Here is a 19,789-nt window from a genome sequence, read left to right on the forward strand (position 1 = left end):
TTTAACTATACCCTGTGCGCCATCAACCCTAGTTACAACTCTGGTAGTATATTCATGTTAATATAATACTCTATATACTTTCTTTAGATGTAAGTGCACGCGTTATAACCTCAGATATACCGACATACTGCACTGCACACAGTAACATAGCAGCCGCACTGGTGGCCTGGCCTGACCACTCTTCTGTGAGGCGCTAGCTGAGCATTGGCCAAGGCTACACGTCACGCCAGAGATACACATTAGATGGCGCAGCGTTATCTGTTTCTAATATATTGCCACAACCAATATGGCGGTAAAACGTTGGCCTAAAATAATAATATCCCGGTAATCACTGGTTCTATCGCGGTACTTCGCAATCCTTCTTCCCTGAAGCCACGCCCCCTCCTCTCACTTCCGGGCTGCCTTCGTAACAATGGAGAAGATGGCGGAGTAAGGAGAGGTCTGGGCGGAGGAGCCGGAATACAGCGGACAACGGGGCTAGCGAGCTCTCTTCACGGTATGTGGCAGCGGAAAAACTACTGGGGAGGGCGCGGGCACCCGATAGGCTCCCTGCCGAGCAGCGGGAGGGCGTACAGCGTGGTCGCGGTGCGTTGTGAAGTTGCGGCTTAGATACTACGACAGTCCGAGGCTTTTCCCGAGGACTATAGGCCCGGTCCATCCGGAGCAGGATTCCGGCCAGCTCAGATGCCGGGAGCCTAATTACAGCGGGGAGCTACTCGGATAACGTCCGCTTACCGGCGTGCGCTGCCTGAGGCGCTCCTTATATAACCATTATTATTGCTGCCTCCCTGTGCCCGTGACCGAATTATACTCCCCTGTCTGCTCCCTGAGACTGTCCCCTCCAACCCGGGGAGCGATTGTTACAGATAATGGCAGCAACAAGGGTTCCCAATCAAACATCTAGATATATGAATGTAGTACTATTCTAATAGGGGCTATGTGTATATGTATGTTATATATATATATAAATATATATATATATATATATAAATATTTCGCATGACTTTAATGGTGTGTGTACTATTAGCTCCATTCATGTTACTCAGTCCAACCACCAACATTGTGGAGGGGTGAGATGCTCACGTTGCTGCTGGGGATGGCCTGCTCCTGTTGTAGCCACATAGTAATGACTGTGCAGTATGTTTCCTAAGCAACAGCAGTGTTCCATTAGCAAGCAGCACTGTGACGTCAAACAGCATGTGTGATGGCATAAGATGGAATGCAGGAAATAGAGCAACGCTTCTCCTTTCCTGCTCATGCTGTTTCTGATGAATGAGGTCTGCCATGGGCATGACTGATGCAGCTTCGATTACGCAATGCAAGTGACCTATGCATAATGTTTGGATTGTGTAATATTGGTTGTACTACATCATTTCTAACATTCATTTGTTTTTATTTACTCATTGGTTGTTTAATTCTTTTTTGAAACCACCGCATATAGATTTATATATTTGCCCTGCAGTGCTCCTAAAATCAAGTAAAAGTTCAGTTTCCTTTAAACTTGTTTGAATTGACCAGTATTTTTCATAAAATGAAGTTAGTGGCAAATAATTTAGAGACATTAACATAGGAAACATTTAAAAATAATAACTGCAGCATAACGAGGAATTTCTATGACATACTTGTAACTATGTAATAATTTTTGTACAAACACCTCACACAAATCTACTGTTGTAAAAGGATTCATTAAGGAAAATGTAAGTGAAGTTTATTACCACCCAACATCAGTATGATGCTAAGTAAGGCCACACGTGTTTAGTTGAAAGTTTATCACCTCTCACTAGGACATGATCAATTAAATATTTGACAGTATCCATGTGAACTGCTGTAAACCTTTGTTTTTTTTGTAACCCATCATTAGTTACACGGAAGGAGTTAAGCGGCCCATACACTGCAATTTTTTTTGGGAAGGTTATGGCCGATTTAGATCAATCGTAACGACCAATCATGTGTGGTGTTATGATGAAGATACGTGTGCGTTTCTCTTCTTGCCTAGCTCATCTACGGTTTTCAAGACACCTAATTTTCAATAATATCTATAAAATCCTTTTTTTTTTTTTTTTTTTTTTGGCATCTCTCCTGTTATCAACCTTCGGAATTGTTTTTTTTATGTGCTCCAGTATGATGCTAAATATTTGACATCTTCCTTTACAGCAGCAAAGGCAGCCTAATATACTTCAAGAGCTGCATATGCTTCTATTCAGAAGTGCTGCACGTTACCCTTAACTTTAAGGGGAGCACTTATGTTCTTTAATGTGCTGATACACACATTGTCAATACTTACGGTAGTCCTACATCGCTCATTTCACTTGTGATATAAGTGATGTTGCAGTTAAGATGTGCCATTGTTATGAGCATTCCCACACTTTTCTAACGTCTTCTGGCTGTTGCTAATTAATGCCTAAAGAGTTTATTCATTTTAAGTATCCACTATTTGTGCAGATATTCCTAGTACCCCCATATTTAAATGGTAGCGAATAGATCCCCTTTAGTAGACGTACCCCGACGTCATCACTTACTATCCACGTGAACATAGGGGGCGATTTAATTCAACGTGATGTTGAATAGCCGCGGGAGGGAGCTCCCGAAGCTATTCAATACACTGCGCTGTTTGGGCGGGCTATATCCGAGGAGAAAACCGACCAAAGTGCTGGTCGCGCAGCTGTTTTTCTGCATAGCGCGGCGCTAGCAGCCACGTGCCCGGCACTTTGGTCAGAGAATGCCGGTTACCGTGCTTAACACCTTTGTTAAGGCGCGAGAACCGGCATTCTCCGACCACACAGCGCACTGAATTGAATAGCTTCAGGGGAGCTCCCTCCCAGGGCTATTCAATTAGTATTGAATTGCCCTCATAGAGGTGGAACTACCATATCTAAACAGTTATGCCAATAATTTTTTTTATAATTAATGTTCTAAAAATATTCCATCCAATGAGGTTTTTTAAAATGTATTCTTTACTAAAAATGTTAGAATTCTTTTAAGCTATATTTAACATCCCAAGGTATCTTTTGAATCTATCTGCATTATGAATTAAAGTACATAGCAACATGTTTAAAACAGTTTCTAGAGCAGTGGTTCCCAATTTTTTTTGAAACATGGCGCCCTATAGTATTGTCATTATTTTCACGGCACCCCTAGGCCAAAAGTTTCCGCAAAAATTGTTAAATTAAGTAAATTGTGCTTACCTGTAATGCCTAGGTTCAGTTATGTGGAGGTGGACAGGGTTGCGCTTCTGCTTGTACAAATATTTTATAATTAGTAATCACTAGTGGTTTTGCCTATCACATGGACTTTTAAATAATTTGATTTTGTTCTGGAACACCAACCTGAGGCACCCCTGCAACCACCCTGGGGTGCCACGGCACCCAGTTTGGGAACCACTGTTCTAGAGTATGAAGGGAACTTATAAAATGCACAACTGCATTAAGCTCTTCCTTGTAGATCCACTTGATTGTTTCATGATATGTACATGTAATTATTTTAGCCATAGGGTGAAGGAAAAACGATATCATCCAAAGGCCAGATAAATATAGGAGGTAACAATATTCTAATGCTCTACATCAGACCTGGCCTACCTGTGGCTCTCCAGCTGTTGTGAAACTACAGCTTCCAACATGCATTGCCACAGTTTTACTATTAGAAAATGTTAAAACTGTGGCAGGGAATGCAAATTGTTATTGCAATGCCAATTTGACTCTGCCAGCAAGTTGACTGACTACAGGTTGCAAGGACATTTTAAAAGGAAAATATATATATAGTAGTTTGCAAGTTTTTGTATCAGAAGCATAAATGGCACAGGTTTGTATTGTCACAGTAATGACTTGTTGGATTTGATTCTGACCAGGACCGTATCTGTATGGAGTTTTTATGTTCTCTGTTTGCGAGGATTCCCTGCTGATGCTCTGTTTTTTTCTTAAAACCTAGACATACTGGCAAGTTATTTGGCTATCTGGAAAATTAACCCTAGTGTATATATGTGTGGTAAGTAATATAGGGGGCATTTTAATTCCCAGTGTGGCGATGTAGCTCCCGGGATGAGTGCCCAGAGCTATTCTATTGGCCGCGCTGTAAATCTGCGACTAGATGAAAATGGATCTCCCGAATTAAGTGCGGGCGCGATACGGGCAATTGAATAGTCTTAGGCGCTACATCGCAACACTGGGAATTGAATTTCCCTGATAGTTTGTGACCTCCATTGTTCATCTTTTCTGTGTAATCTAAGTGCTATTTAGAAAAACAGAAAAAACCCTGATTATTTCTGGGTCCATTCCATGTCAAGTGGACCAGGGGTCCCCACCTGACCATTTCCAATTTTGATAAAATATTACACAAAGGTTGGCATATAGACTAACTTTAGGAAAATGTAGTTTATAATATGCGTTATTAGCAAAACTATGGCTCTTAAAGTGGGGGATGGTTGAAACGGCCACCAACTCCACAGTGCACAAGCGGCAATGTTCAGGGTATTGCTGTGGTGGATCTAGGAGAGTAAAAGTTGTGTAAGTGGACTGCCTCTACAACTGTTGGCGCTGTAAATTGCAGTACTAAGACTTAAGCTGGGTACTCACTAAACGACGTGTGTACCCAGTGATGTGACCCACAACAGCCCGACATACAAGACTGCCTGTACATACTAGATGATCCTTTGCCCGCCCGATATGTTGGCCCCTGCCGCATCCCGCTGCATGGGGTCGTCTGCTGCATCGTAAGGTTGAGTTGCTTGTAGGACCAACATGACTATGCGGCTGACGATCCCATGGGAGTGCGCGCCGCACTACATAGTGGGTACACACTTAACAATTTTGAGGATTTGTCTTTCAGATCCGTCGGGATCGGACAAATCGTTCAAAAAATTGTCTACTGTGTAGCCATCTTAACATGCGTTTACATTTTTCATAGTATGAGACCAAGTAGATAAAAATAAAAACATAAGTAAAGCTTAATCTTGAAATCAGATGCCTACAGAGGTATGCAAATTATTAGACTCAAACAAGGAATTTAATACAAAGTCACACTTTTTGTATAAATCTTTTGACACCCTGTTTACAACTATTAATACATTTGATATGGTTTGGCATGCTGTTCAGGAGTTTGTTTCTCTTGATGTCTTCATTCCTATGCCACCAATGCCAGTCTTTGTGGTAATCATCTTCTTGAGTTTTTTTTCTTTGATTGGCCAAGTTTTTCTTTAGATTTCCATTTGGGCTGTTGCCTGGCCACGGAAGGACAAAAAATGTTTTCCTTTTTCATCCGTCTGGTGGATGCCATTACTTCTGGGTTATCTGTAGTGAGGTGTGGAGTCGGGCATTAACTAATTAAAGGTAGATAAGGGGATTTGTGTTATAACAATGGCGCTGCCCAGTAGAACCAAATGTAAATACAATCAAAATTGCTGGTCTTTGTAAAAGAACAAATCAATGTATTTACAGACATACAATGATCAAAAAGGAGTTTGAAATAGGAAAGGGTGCCAAATGTAGCAGGTGGAATAATGATAGCTAAGCATACAGGTCAGTAGCAGAGATTGATAATTTGTCACTTATTATATTAGTGTTCCCTCTAGCTCCGGCGGCAGTCAGGGCGCCGGAGCTAGAGAGGGAAATCTTGTGCGCGCGCCTGAAAAGGGGGCGTGGTTATGAAAAGGGGGCGTGTCTATAAGCACTTGGGTATTAAATAAAAATATGAATAAACATGTAAAGTAAATCAGTATCTCATTGGAAACTAATACCAACACACTGATGGTAAATGAGATGGCACTCTTAGAAGAATAATAAATGAGCACACTGAGGGTTAAAGAGATGGCACTCTTTAAAGGTAATATAAATGAGCATCAATGCAGCAATGTCCAGTGATAGACAAAGATGATCCTACCGCAAGTAGTGAGGAGGAGCCGCAGGTGGTGAAGAGAAAGCATCCAGAGTAACCGGTATACCCTGCATGTGGCTCCTAAGGCTTAACTAGATGCGGATGGTCCGGATAGCACAGGGAGTACGTCCCGATAACTCTGCATGCTTTCTCTTCACCACCTGCGGCTCCTCACTACTTGCGGTAGGATCGTCTTTTGTCTATCACTGGACATTGCTGCATTGATGCCATCTCTTGATGATACTGATTTACTTTACATGTTTATTCACATTTTTATTTAGTTACCTAAGTGTTGATCATTCTTGCTGCATATTTCTAGTGTGCTTATCAGACCCCCCCCCCCCCTCTTTGTTTTTTTTTTCTATTCAAACAGTGCTACACTTTTTCCAGAGGAATCTTTCTCAGTATGGAGAAGCCAGACAGGAGTTCCAAAATACTGGCATCGGTCACTTTTTATACTTGTACAAAATGTGAGAGAGAATTTCCAGAAGGTTATGGAGACGGAGTTGCTCTGTGCTGGTTGTTCACAGGGGGATTCATTACCAGGATATTCGGCTGAACAGTCGGTGATGCCAGGTCTATGCTGAGGCCATAGATGAATTACATTACTCTCAGGCAAAAATTGTTACCCTGTGCTCAAGCTCCTACTTTGTTTGATCTCTCTCTAGAGCCCAGATGGACCCAGGATATGGGACGATGTCTCGCTCAAATGGCAACGGCCCTAAATAAAATGGTAACTTCAGTAGGGGCCACAGCCGCTATAACGTTCAGGTCATTCCTGGAGAAGAGGCTTCAGCTACCTCTTCCCAGGAATAAGGGGAATTGGATTATGACTGGGAAGATGCCTCAAACTGGGAGGGTGACTCGGATTCTGATTCAGGAGTATCTATGTTAATAGATGCGGGAGACTTTGCATCTACAAGAAACAGCTATTCCAGTAGCTAGTTTAATTTTTCTTTAAACGTAAGAAGAAACCTGTATCCATTTTCCCAGAATTTTCACATTTTGAGGTAATCTTAAAAGAAGCCAGGTAAAAACCTGATTCCAAATGTCATATTCCGAAAAAAAATTCTATCCCTTTTCGGAACAGGATACTAAGCTTTGGGAAATTCCACGCATGGTTGATGCTCCTATTGCTAGGTTGGTTAGGAATACTGTTATTCCCACAACAGTCTGTTACTCCTAAAGATTCTATGGACAGAAAGAATGAGGCTGTACTTAAATCCACATTCACTTTGTAAGGAGTCTCGCTGCGCCCAGTTTAGGCCAGCGTCTGGGTGATCATGGCTATCAATTCCAGGATGAACCAGATGATTATTGGGTTTCATTCAGGGGATTTGTCTGAAGCTAGTTGTTTAGCTGATCAGATTTCTGAAGCTCTAACCTACAGTATATAGGTGATGCTTTAATAGATACTATTCATGCACAGTCGCATTTTTCTGGTTTTGGCTGTTTCCGCCAGATGCTCTCTATGCCTTTAAAACCTAGAAGGCAGACATAGAGTCCAAGCATGCTTTAGAGGCATTGCCTTTTGAAGGAGGTTTTCTGTTTGGACCAGAAGTAACTAAAATTATTTCTCAGGTCACAGGATGAAAAAGTTCTTACCTTCCTATAACAACACCAAAACCGAAATCCCCTAGGTTTCGAACTCAAGGCAGTGGAATCTTTCAGGCATTCCAGGGTATACCTAGGGGACCCCGAAGAGGTGCCTTCAGGGGATGTGCCGTCCCTGGCACCCGTTGCCCTGCTACTAAGTCAGCAGGTCAATCCACATGACTGTCACGGGATTGACACCCGTCTTCTGGGAGGCTGCTTACTCAAATTCTGGGAAACTTGGGTTCAATCCAACCCGGATTTTTGGATAAGTTAATTAGTAGCCAGGGGTTTCATTTTAGATTTGAGGGTCCCGTTCCAGAAAGATTCTTTTCCTTTTCTCCCTGTGGATGATTGCAGAAAGGCGGCTCTCATACAGGCAATTTCTGTGCTTTTTGATTCCTGAGTAAGTACTCCGGTTTCGGTACTACAGCAAGGCTTGGGGTTATACTCCAGTCTTTTCTTGGTAGACCAACCAAACTGGTCATTTCATCCCATTCTCACGCTCAGGGGGTTAAATGCTTATCTACACTTAGAAAAATTAAAGATGGAGTCCATAAAGTCAGTCATCTGCTCCATGGAGGAAGATAAATTTCTGGCCTCCATAGATATCAAAGATGCCTACCTCCATATTCCTATATGGAAGAGTCATCGACATCTTCTGCGGCTTGCAGTGGGACATTGGCATTTTCAGTTCCAAGCGCTGCCATTTGGTTTGGTCACCGCTCCGAGTCTTTACAAAGGTTATGGCACACATGATCTCTCTACTCAGGGGTGGGGGGGATCAATGTGTTGGCTTATCTGGGCGATTTGTTGCTAAGGGCACCTTCAATAGCCCTATTGCAACAATATCAGATTACCTTAGGCATGCTCCAGAGATTTGGCTGGATCATCAATTTTCCCTAATCAAATTTAAATCCATCTCAGAGGATGGTATTTTTGGGTCTTCTCTTTGACACCCAGTATCAGAGAGTTTCTTCCGCAGGCAAAGATTCAGGGTAAGGACCATTTTACAAATGTCTCATATCTGTCCTCAGGGCTATGCAGCTACTGGAAAAAATGGTGGCTTCATTAAAATTCGTTCCTTTCACCAGAATTCATGCCCGACCACTGCAAAACAAATTGCTTAATCGATATGTGAAGCCAGACCCTCGATTAAACAGGCAGATATTTAGATACCTGCAGACCCGTCAGTCACTGCTATGGTGGCTACAGGGTGCAAATCTGAACGGGTTGCCATTTGTCAGTAATAAATTGGACCATTGTCATCACAGATTCCAGCCTAACAGACTGGGGGGTGTGGTTCTAGACACACCTACAGGGTCTTTGGTCCATTCAGGAAGCTTATTTCCATAAATATACTGGAATTAAGGGCGATTAGATGGAATTGAGCCTGAACCAATGCACACCAAAAGAGCCTACTAGTACGAATCCAATCTCAAAATGTCACGGTAGTTGCTTATATAAACAAGCAGAGTGGCACACGCAGCTGGCAAGCAATGAGGGAGGTTTCCCACATCCTTCATTGGGCAGAAAATTGGGTTCCAACTATTTACATCCCAGGGGTGGACAACTGGGAGTTGGCAAAATGTGCATACAGAGGAATGGGAATTTTCACCAGGAGGTGTTTGCGGAAACAGTTGCCAGATGGGGATCTCCAGACACAGATCTAATGGCTTCTCGTCTCAACAAGAAACTTCCAAGGTACGGATGTCTGTCCAGGGATTCTCAGGCATCTCTAGTGGATGCCATGACAGCACCTTCTGTGTTCCAGCTGGGATACAACTTTCCTCCTCTGGTAATGTTACCAAAGGTAATTCAGCGTATTCGATCAGTATCACGGCCGGTCATTCTGATGGCTCCAGACTGACCACGCCTTCCTTGGTACGCAGTTCTACAGAACATGCTGAGATGTTCCGTATCCTCTGCCCCTGTGTCCAGATCTTTTACTTCACGGGGTGTCATCACTCCGATTTGTCTCTTGGCTTGACGGCATGGTTCTTGAATCCAATATCTTGAGGGACAAAAGGTTTTCAGACTCTCTTATGAAAACCATGATACTGGCTCACAAACCAGTCACTTCCCAGATTTATCATCGGATATGGAATATATATATTTCTTGGTGTGAACGACACAAGTTCAAACCAAACAGCTTCTGAGTATCTCGTCTCTTGTCTTTTCTGCAAGAGATGTTGGTTAAGGGTCTTGGATTGTCTTCTCTTAAGGGACAAATTTCTGCCCTACCGATCCTGTTTCAGAGGAAATTGGCCTCCATTCCTGAAGTTTAAACCTCTTTGCAGAGGATTCTTCGCATACAGCCTCTTTATGTCCCGCCGGTTCCTCCTTGGGACTTGAATTTAGTTTTGGAGGCACTTCAAAAGGCACAGTTTGAGCCTTTGGAATCTGTACAATTGCGATATCTCATATAGAAGGTTGTTTCCTTTTGGCCAGAAGGATATCGGAGATAGTGGCTCTTGTAAATATCCGCTTCTCATTTTTCATGAGGATAGGGGTAGTGTTCCGTACTAAACCTTCCTCTCTTCCGAAGGTGGTATCGGCTTTCACATTAACCAGGATATTGTCCTTCCAGCTTTTCATCAAGATTCAGTGACTAGTGAAGCTTCTTCCTTAGCACTGTTGGATGTGGTATGTGCGTTCCACATTTACTTGGAGCGTATTGCGTCTTTGAGGCGTAGGGATTTTCTGCTGGTTGATGCACCAAAAAGAGGCTGGCCAGCTTCGAAAGGATCCATCGCTAGATGGGTCACTCCTGCCGTTTGACAGACATATTTGCCCTCGAATGTGACTGTTCCGGCCCCACTCTACTTGTGATGTTGGGGCTTCTTGGGCTGTACGACATTGTGCCTTGGTTGAGCAGCTGTGCAAAGCAGCTACCTGGTCATCCATACACACTTTTACAAAATTTTACTTCTTTCACACTTTTGGAGCGAGGAACGCCAATGTTGGGTGAAGAATTCTTTGAGCGGTCGGTTCCGACGCTACCCCACCCTCCCCCTTTAATTGGCTTGCTTTGGTATATCCCAGAAGTAACTGCATCCCCCAGATGGAAGAAAAAGGAAATAAGATTTTTACTCACCGTAAAATCTCTTACTTGGAGTACATCTGGGTAATGCCAGGATCCCTCCCTTGTTTGGCTTCATACTAGTTATCTGTTGGTTTCTGGTTTATCAGTTCTGCCGTGGGTCTTTCTCTGGCTTTGGTAAACATAGATTGAGGTTCTAGTGGAAGGGGATGGGTTATATAGGGTGTGGGAGCCAGTTTTAATTAGTTTGTGCCCGACTCCACACCTCACTACGCATAACATAGAAGTAATGGCATCCCCCAGATGGACTCTAAGGAATAGATTTTACGGTGAGTAAAAAACTTTTTTATTTTATTTAAATAGAGGATTTAGAATCTTAAATAACACATGAAAATACCTCATTGCATTGCAAAATTCTTTTACAGTCTAAGGGGTCCGTCTAATTGGGTACGAGTTATCGCGGCAACGGCTGCACTTTATGGTAGCCAGAGCTCGCACAAAAGCTAGCAAAATTGTACAAATTCGAGCCCAGAGCAGGCCGCGAGGAGTGCGAGATGAGGTGTCATTGCCAGTGTTCTACCGCCGTGGCAAAGGCAACTCGCACTATTCGCGGCTAAGTGAATTGATGTTTGTGGCCATTAAATCAAGAAAATTGACCTTTTAAAAAAACGTGTTGTCTAATAATTTGTATATATATCTAGAAAGGAAAACATTTTGGTAAGACATTTGTGTAGCTAACTACCCAAGTGGACACTATCATAGTTCTAAAATATCAGACTCCAAACTACTTTAGTTTGTGTGATAACATTACCTAAAATTGCTCACACATCTCGCTGAATTTTTTCCTCTTTTTTTAAATCCAATAGCTAAAAAGATGCATTACTGATTATTTTATTTTTTTCCATAAAACACAGCAGGTTTTATACAACATATTATGAGCGACTAGGCGTTTTTCAGTGGTGGTTGTTGTAAATCAGCAAGAGTTAGAACCCTGTGTTTAGGTTTCTTTGGCCAACCATTAGTGGTGTTATAATTTTTTATCTGAACTGATGCAGACCATATTTTTGTTTTGCAAATTAAGCTGAAAGTTGTCAAAAACATCTGTTGCAACAAGTCTGACAGATTTAGAACTTGCTAACTTTCAGCCAAACCTTAATGTAACACTGTGTTCTCCCCAGAAAATATTTCCAGCTGGGTGGCATCAAGAGGTAGCCAGATGGGGACCTAGCTACAATTGCTTTGTTACGAACACAAATACACAATTGCTTTGTGGATGCTAATATTTTTTAACGGCTCCTAGATACTGCCCCCTAATTGCTGGCTACAACGTTTTTTTTATATAACAGCTACCAGATATTGTCCCCCAGATGGTGGCTATACATATATATTTTTTTAAGTTCCCAGATACTGTCCCACAATTGCCGGCTACACAAACGTGACTAAGTAGATGCAGAATTACCACTCTCTTCATTGACCACAGGCGACTCTTCCCGCCTGACAGCGCACCTTTGCTTTTATTTAGGGGGGGGGATCTCTGCTCTCCAGCATGATGCCGCCCTGCACTGTGACTCAGCCGAAGGTTGTGCTGAGCCGACATCACAGTGCCTTCTATTTCCGGTGTCCGTACAGTGTGCGCCAGCAATAGCTGATCGATTTCAACAAGGACGCGTTGGTGAGGATCCGCCGGATGAGTGCCAGACGGCAGGGGGCGTATTTATTGAGAGTGCCAGATGGCAGGGGTTTCTTGCCGGACTGTTCGTCTGGAAAAAAACAGCCTGGGGAGAACACTGGTAACATACATTTTTTATGAAAGTTACTAATTTTGTTCATTTGGATCATATATTGTTGCTTATATGATAAGACATATATATATAACAGATGATGTGCAATATATCCTAATGCAACTTTATATAAAATAATTGGCCATAATCAAGTCCCAGTCTTAGATGTCTATGCAGCCACCTCCTCGTTGGCCTCAACCACAGGCCGGTAGAGTAGTTATAAAGAAAAAAGAGAGAAAGGAGCACCTTGTGAGTGAAGTCAATAGCAATTTTACAGAATCAAATGCTCACATATATCAGAAATTTAAAACAGTCGGCCTCACGAACAACCAGCCGTGCTTCCAGATTGCACCCGGTACATAATCCAGAGGCTCGTAGTAGTAGCGGCTCCCGTCCGGTTCTCCGCAAGCTGGAACCTGGCTCGTGATGTCACAGCGTCTCACGTCTACTCAACTAGATTGTACACTAAATAACAGGCAACTTTATATTTGTTAACATAGATATATATTACTGTCCCAAAGAAAAATATTTGAAGCTCTTAATAGCTTTTTATTGGCTACTTTTCTTTTTTTAAGATCCGTTAAAACCTTATTTTAAAGCCTGTATTTTTCCTTCAATGGCAAAATGCCTGTTCAGAAAATGGAGATGTAGTTTAAAATCTGCTCTTTTTAATGTGTTGTTTAAAAAAAAATCTGTTAAGCTTCTCTTTTGCTATTGGACTTCAAGAATAGGACAAAATTCACTGAGATATAAGAGAGAATTTTAGGTGAAGTTATCACTGGAAGTAAAGTAGTTTGTAGTCTGAAATTCCGGCTTCGGGAGACTTGCCCACTCTTTAGGGGCAGCTGGGAGCGCCACCTGTTTTTCAGAAGGGTAGGCAAGTATGCTTTATCCCCTTAAAAAATAAATGGCATGTCAGGGATACACAGGTGCGTGGTCCCACTCCTGGCCACAACTGTGAATGACAGCATTTTGCTCAATTTCTGTCGCCAAAGTCCTTTGCAACAGCATTCAAACCGATATGCCACTTGTTTAATAGCATAACACCAGAGTGCTTCCTTGTTGTAGCATGAAACCCTATTGACATGTCATGACCCGGAATGTCCTCTGTTAATATGATCATCTATGTCTAATAGCAACATGTATTGCATTGAATTATTGATTTAATTTGCATTGGAACGGTATTCAATATAGAGTGGGGCAAAAAAGTATTTGGACAGCCACCGATTGTGCAAGTTGTTGCACTTTATAAGTTGAGAGGTCTGTAATTTCCATCGTAGGTACAATTCAACTGTGAGACAATAAGAACAAAAAATTCCGGAAATCACATTGTATGATTTTTAAACAATTTATTTGTATATTCTTTCGGAAAATAAATATTTGGACCATCAAAAAGTTGAACTCAATACTTTGTAAAATAACCTTGGTTGGCAATTACAGAGGTCAAATGTTTCCTGTAGTTCTTGACAAGGTTTGCACACACTGCAGCAGGTATTTTGGCCCACTCTTCAATGCAGATCTTCTCTAGATGTGTCATGTTTTGGGGCTGTTGCCGGGCAACACGGACTTTCAACTCCCTTCACAGATTTTCTATTGGGTTGAGGTCTGGAGACTGGCTAGGCCAATCCAGGACCTTGAAATGTTTCTTACGGAGCCACTCCTTAGTTGCCCGGGTGGTGTGTTTGGGGTCATTGTCATGCTGGAAGACCCAGCCACGTTGCATCTTCAATGCTCTTACTGAGGGAAGGAGGTTTTTCCCCAAAATGTCACGATACATGTCCCCATTCATCCTCTCCGTAATACGGAGCAGTCATCCTGTCCCCTTTGCAGAAAAGCATCCCCAAAGCATGATATTTCCACCCCCATGCTTCACAGTGGGTATGGTGTTTTTGGGATGCCACTCATCATTCTTCTCCCTCCAAACATGGCGTGTGGAGTTTATACCAAAAAGTTCTATTTTGGTCTCATCTGACCACATGACATTCTCGCAATCCTCCTCTGGATCATCCAGATGGTCATGGGCAAACTTTAGACGGGCCTGGACATGTGCTGGCTTAAGCAGGGGGACCTTTCGGGCGCTGCAGAATTTGAATCCATGACGACGTAGTGTGTAACTTTTGTGACTGTGGTCCCAGCTCTCTTGAGGTCATTGACCAGGTCCCCCCGTGTAGTTCTTGGCTGATCCTCACCGTTCTCAAGATCATTGATACCCCACGAGGTGAGATCTTGCATGGAGCCCCTGGTCGAGGAAGATTGTCAGTGATCTTGTATAATATAATTGCGCCAACAGTTGATCTCTTCTCATAAAGCAGCTTGCCTATATTTGAGTAGCTCATCCCAGCCTTGTGCAGGTCTACAATTTTATCCCTGGTGTTCTTAGACAGCTTTCTGGTCTTGGCCATGGTGGAGAGGTTGCAGTCTGACTGTTGGGGTGTGGACAGGTGTCTTTTATACAATTAACCAGTTCAAACAGGTGCCATTAATACAGGTAACGAGTGGAGGATAGATGAGCTTCCTAAAGAAGTAGTAACAGGTCTGTGAAAGCCAGAATTCTTGCTTGTTGGTAGGTGTCTAAATATTTATTTTCCACAAGAATATACAAATAAATTGTTTGAAAATCATACAATGCGATTTCTGGATTTTTTCATATGTAATAACCATGGAAAAAAAGTGGTCTTATTACTCCCTAGTAATTGACCATGCAGTAAAAAAGGGTTGGGTATGCGATCCCAGTGCACACAATGTCGGCAGTGTAATCCCGACGGTCGAAATCCCAATGCATACATGTATCTTAACTCTTTCCCTAACTCTACCCTTAACCCACCTTTCCCGCATCCTAACCTTCTTCTCCCACAGCCTAACCCTAGCCCTAATACTTAGCAGTCCGAATCCTGACAGCTGCAATCCCGACGTTATCGGGATTCCGGTGCTGGGATTTTGACCGGCAGCAATGTGTGTGTCGGGATGCAGACTATATCCTCCAAAAAAAAAAATATATAAATTTTTCCCCTTGCTGAGAACCTGTTGTAACGGTCTGTAATTTTCCTTAAAGTGTCAGCAGACAGTGCATATTGCCACCCAGTACCTAGGATAGTAGGCACTTCCATTACACAGAGGACATGAATAAAAGGAACAAAACATTAATCTAGGCCAGCAAAACACATTTGTTGTTTGGTGCTAGAGTTAATATTTTTATTACTACTTGTTGTGGCGCCTCTTCATGCTTTTGCTTTAATTCATATATAGGTCCTGATTCAATTAGACGCAAAAAAGCCGTAATCCGCCAAAGTGTTGCCTATTGCCGCTTTTTTTGAGTTTTATCTCCAAATTCAATTCCAGGACGCTTTCGCTTACATGGAAACTCAATGCACTGTAACAGTCGGAAAAGTATCTCCAATGACTGGCAGGCGGGAAAAAAGTGCAAAATCTCTATTTTAGAGTGGAAATGTTGGGAATTGATTCAGAACCCTTTGGACACCCCCGCAAAGGACAAATCAGTAAAAAAAAAAATTACCTCTGAATACTGAAAATGAAAAAAGTGAGGGGACAAGGATAAAAACTTGCAAAATAGGTTTCTTGGGGGGCTGTTTGGATGGGCCAAGTGTCTTTAGGATTGCAGGTGCATGCAGCAGGTGTTTTTTTTTTTTTTTGCACAAATTTGACTGGGCTATTTATTTTCACCAAAAAAATACTGTTTTCTATCATTCTTCACTACTTTTACAAAAAAGCTTCTAGAAAGCTTTTAACACAACTTAAGGACACAAGGTACATTAGGGCTAATAGTACACATCTGTAATGATTTCCATTGTCAGTGCATCTTATTTTGGGGTACAGACTGATTCCCCCCATTTTATTCAGTACTTTCCGCCTCTTATGCATTGGCCATTTTCCGTTTTTTTCGCCTGTTCTGCATTTGAATAGGATGAAACGTGGGGACGCGCAAGCTGCAAATCCGTGTCCCAAACAGACAAAGGCGGCGGAAAGTACAACCGGCGAAAAGTCTGGGACTTTTCGTGGCTAATTGAATACGGACCATAGACTGTAAATCATCACAATACACAGATTTCAGGATAGAATCAAAGAGCGCTCCCGATATCACATAACTTGTCCAGTAAAATGTTACTTAGTTTTTAACCCAGAATTCTTTTTTCTCTTTGATCTTCCTTTCTCTCAAGGGTTATCCACATAGAAATAAAAAGAAAAAAACATTCATGTGTAGACTCCTCAGATATCTCAACTTCCCAGAACCACCACACCGAAATTCAGATAGTGATATATAAATCAGTCTGTATCCCTTTAAGTGATTAGGTCGTGGGGTTATGTACCCTACGTACGTCATAGAAGGTATACACATATATAGCGGTATCTTTAATTGGATTCGCCAAAGACGCCACCGAAGACGTGTAGTATACAATCAAACGTGATATTTCCCAATATAGATTCTTACTCGCTCAGCAAGACTCTGATGTTAAGTCATTTTTATACAGAGGCTGCGTGCCCTGCTCACTTAGCACATATGTAGATTTTTCATATAAAGGTATCTTTCCAAGCCACTCTCAATCCTCCCAATCTCCCACACCAACGCGTTTCGATCAAGTCTTTGTCAAGGCATAGCTTTGCTTCAGTTATGTTTAAGTTTTTAAATTTCATGGGGTGTAGTGTAAATTTATGTATGCGGTACAACAGTAATCGAACGTTAACTATATTATTTTGTTTTTTTCTCCACTGTGAAACAGAGTACCATGCTGATTTTTTTTTTTGTGATTAGTGTTTACCTTTGTTAAGCACCTTAAAAAAAAAAAAAAATTGTGATATCTAATGTTGATTTAATTTTGCATTTTAATTCTGTTCCAAAATCTTGAATTTTTGCTGCAATTCGAAACGTTAGGCAGATAAAGTTATTTGGATTTGGGAGGAAAAGTTACCTTCGGGGTCCAAATTTTCGGGGTGATTCTTTAAACACCCGTGATACTTCAAATAAACTGAATATTTACGATTAGTAAATAGTTTAATAAATCGAAAAATCAATCATTTTTTGGGGTGATCAGCAATGGATTGTTCCACATTTATTTTCTCCTACAGTTATTTTAGAATTAAGCCCAATGATAGTAAAATATATTAGGATATGTTGTATAGACAATTTATGATGTATACACTATATTGACTATTTTAAGTAGTAATCGTTATGCTGATTGGGGAGGACCCATGCCTGTTCCAAGATTGGAGGAGGTGGTTTGCGCACTCTTCACCATCCGTTTCAGACTGCGGGGCTCCATTAAACGATCTCTGCATACAATGACCGTCTTTATAATGAGCATAGTCTCCAGTCCTTATAAACCTGATCTGTCTCTCAGCTATAGAGATAAGGAGATCATGTTGCCTGACAGCAGCTGGTGACTATTCTATTTGGCTTCATTGTAAGGTCTTCATCCTGTAATAAGTGTCTCTAGTGTGTGGCATACTCTAAATTGAAGGCACAATGTTATGTCCTACTGTGGGGGCAATTCATTTGTTCCTAGGTATTGTAGCTCCCGTATATAGTGACCAGGAAATATTCAATGGTTTTGGGCAACCACCCCCAAGGCTGCACTTGTCGTGGATTTCTGCTCACACCCTACTGAGGTGCGAGTCGAAATATGGCCTTGTGGCTCTACGCGAGTGCTGGCTCCTAAACCAGTTGTTCCCAAACTGTGTGCCGTGGCACCCTGGGGTGCCTTGGAAAACTTGCAGGGGTGCCTCAAGTTGGTGGTCCAGCACCAAATCAAATTATTTATGGTCAATGTAATGTAAATATGTGGACAAATAGAAGTGCAAAGCTGTCCACCTCCACATAACCTAAGGCTGACAAGTAAACACAATTTACTTTACTAAATTTTTTTCCTGAATTTCTCAACATTTGGTGAAGGGGCACCGTGAAAACAATGCTGATACTAGGGCGCCGGGATTCAAAAAAGGTTGGGAACCACTGTCCTAAACTATTAAGCTGGCTCCTAGAGTTTAGAAAAACTTGGCAAGCCCTAGTTTAGAATGCCCTGCATGTACATACTGAGAGCGTATGAGGAGTACTGAACATGCGTCAGAAGTTGTGCAGCGGTTTGACACTATCTTTGTTACAGATACTAGGATTTTTCTTTAAGTTGCCATGACGACTGGAATGTGTCCATCCTGCCTTAATATCTGCATCTGCTGTTCTGTATTTCTGGGTATGTTAGTGTAGCCAGTGCATAACTTTTAAAAAATGAAGCAGAAATTAATTAAGCATAGTTACTGTCCTCTATGTAGATGTTCTCTCTTTGAGGGGGGTGGGGGGGGAGTTTGCTGCTTGGGGTACTGTGATTTTGGGGCTGGGCAGTTTGAGGGAGGTTGCCATGTGGCATACTTTGAATTTTATTTTCCAATTACTTTAGGGGGGGGGGGGGCTTATTCAGTGACATACTGTGATTTGGGTGTGTTGCAGTGTGGCTTAATTGTGATTTGGGGGGTGAGGTGCACCGCAGTACGTATACTGTGATCTGAGAGGTGTGGAGTTTTGCTGCATGTCATACTGTGACCTGGGGGGGTATCACTGTTTGGCGTATTGTGATTTTTTTTTTTGGGGGGGGGGCTGCGCAGTTTAACTTTGCAGATCGGTGTTGCTCTATATGCGTTGGGGCCCCTTCCTAATTTTACTATGGAGCCCACAAAGTTCTAGTTGTCTCTTTCTAGTACAATAAGGTCTAAAGATTCCAACCTTGTTGTCTTGGCCCTGTGGATTACTTGCTAATTCTCCAAGTGACAGACTGCATTTGTATTTTGGAGTGTTTGGCTCCAGTTAAACCATACATTTGCAGCAGTGTTCATACTTCTGTTTCTATATTTGTAATGATTACTGTGTTGGTGACATGTGAATGAAGCAGGTCATCAAGGATTAGCAGGCCCATGATAAAATTCATAGAAATAAAGTGCCAGTGCATAAATATGTATATGCAAATAATAAACAGTTTATTAAGAGAGACAAATTCATAGATTGGGAGGGGCTGGGGGGAGGAAACATAGGGAATACACAATATTATAGAAGTAAGCAATATAAACTATTAAAACGGATCTCTCAGTACAAGAGTATAAAAAGAAGGATCAGGATAAAAAATTTCATGCCACTTAAAAAAGGAAACATTCCTTTCTAAAAAAATAGATAATAAATTTAACAGCTTATCTGAGTGGACAAAGTGGAGGTAGATTATTATTTTTTTATCCTAATCCTCCTTTTTATACTCTATGAATTTTATCATGGGCTTTTTTATTTACTAATTATCTTACACTCACGTTATGAGCACACCTTAGCAACTTAGTCGCTCTCAAGTCAATCTATTATATATATATATATATATATATATATATATATATACACACACTCACTCACCATTGTTAAATCACTCACGATAATAAATAATGGGATTTTGGTTAAAACCAAAACCCCATTATTTATTATTGTGAGTGATTTAATATCTATCACACACGTCAAAAGTTT

General features: G+C 41.7%; 1 protein-coding gene across 2 annotated transcripts in view; it reads left to right on the plus strand.

Moving 5' to 3' along the window:
* Positions 1 to 377: 377 nt before the first annotated feature.
* Positions 378 to 19,789, plus strand: part of RLIM (ring finger protein, LIM domain interacting) — a 37,793-nt gene continuing 18,381 nt past the window's right edge. For both annotated transcript variants that reach the window (XM_088445565.1, XM_088445567.1), the window contains exon 1: positions 378 to 496. The gene's annotated coding sequence lies outside the window, so the exon portion shown is untranslated. The remainder of the gene's footprint in view (positions 497 to 19,789) is intronic.

This window comes from Taudactylus pleione, unplaced genomic scaffold (assembly GCF_031769625.1).
Source record: "Taudactylus pleione unplaced genomic scaffold, aTauple2 ptg000381l, whole genome shotgun sequence".
Taxonomy (NCBI): Eukaryota; Metazoa; Chordata; class Amphibia; order Anura; family Myobatrachidae; genus Taudactylus; species Taudactylus pleione.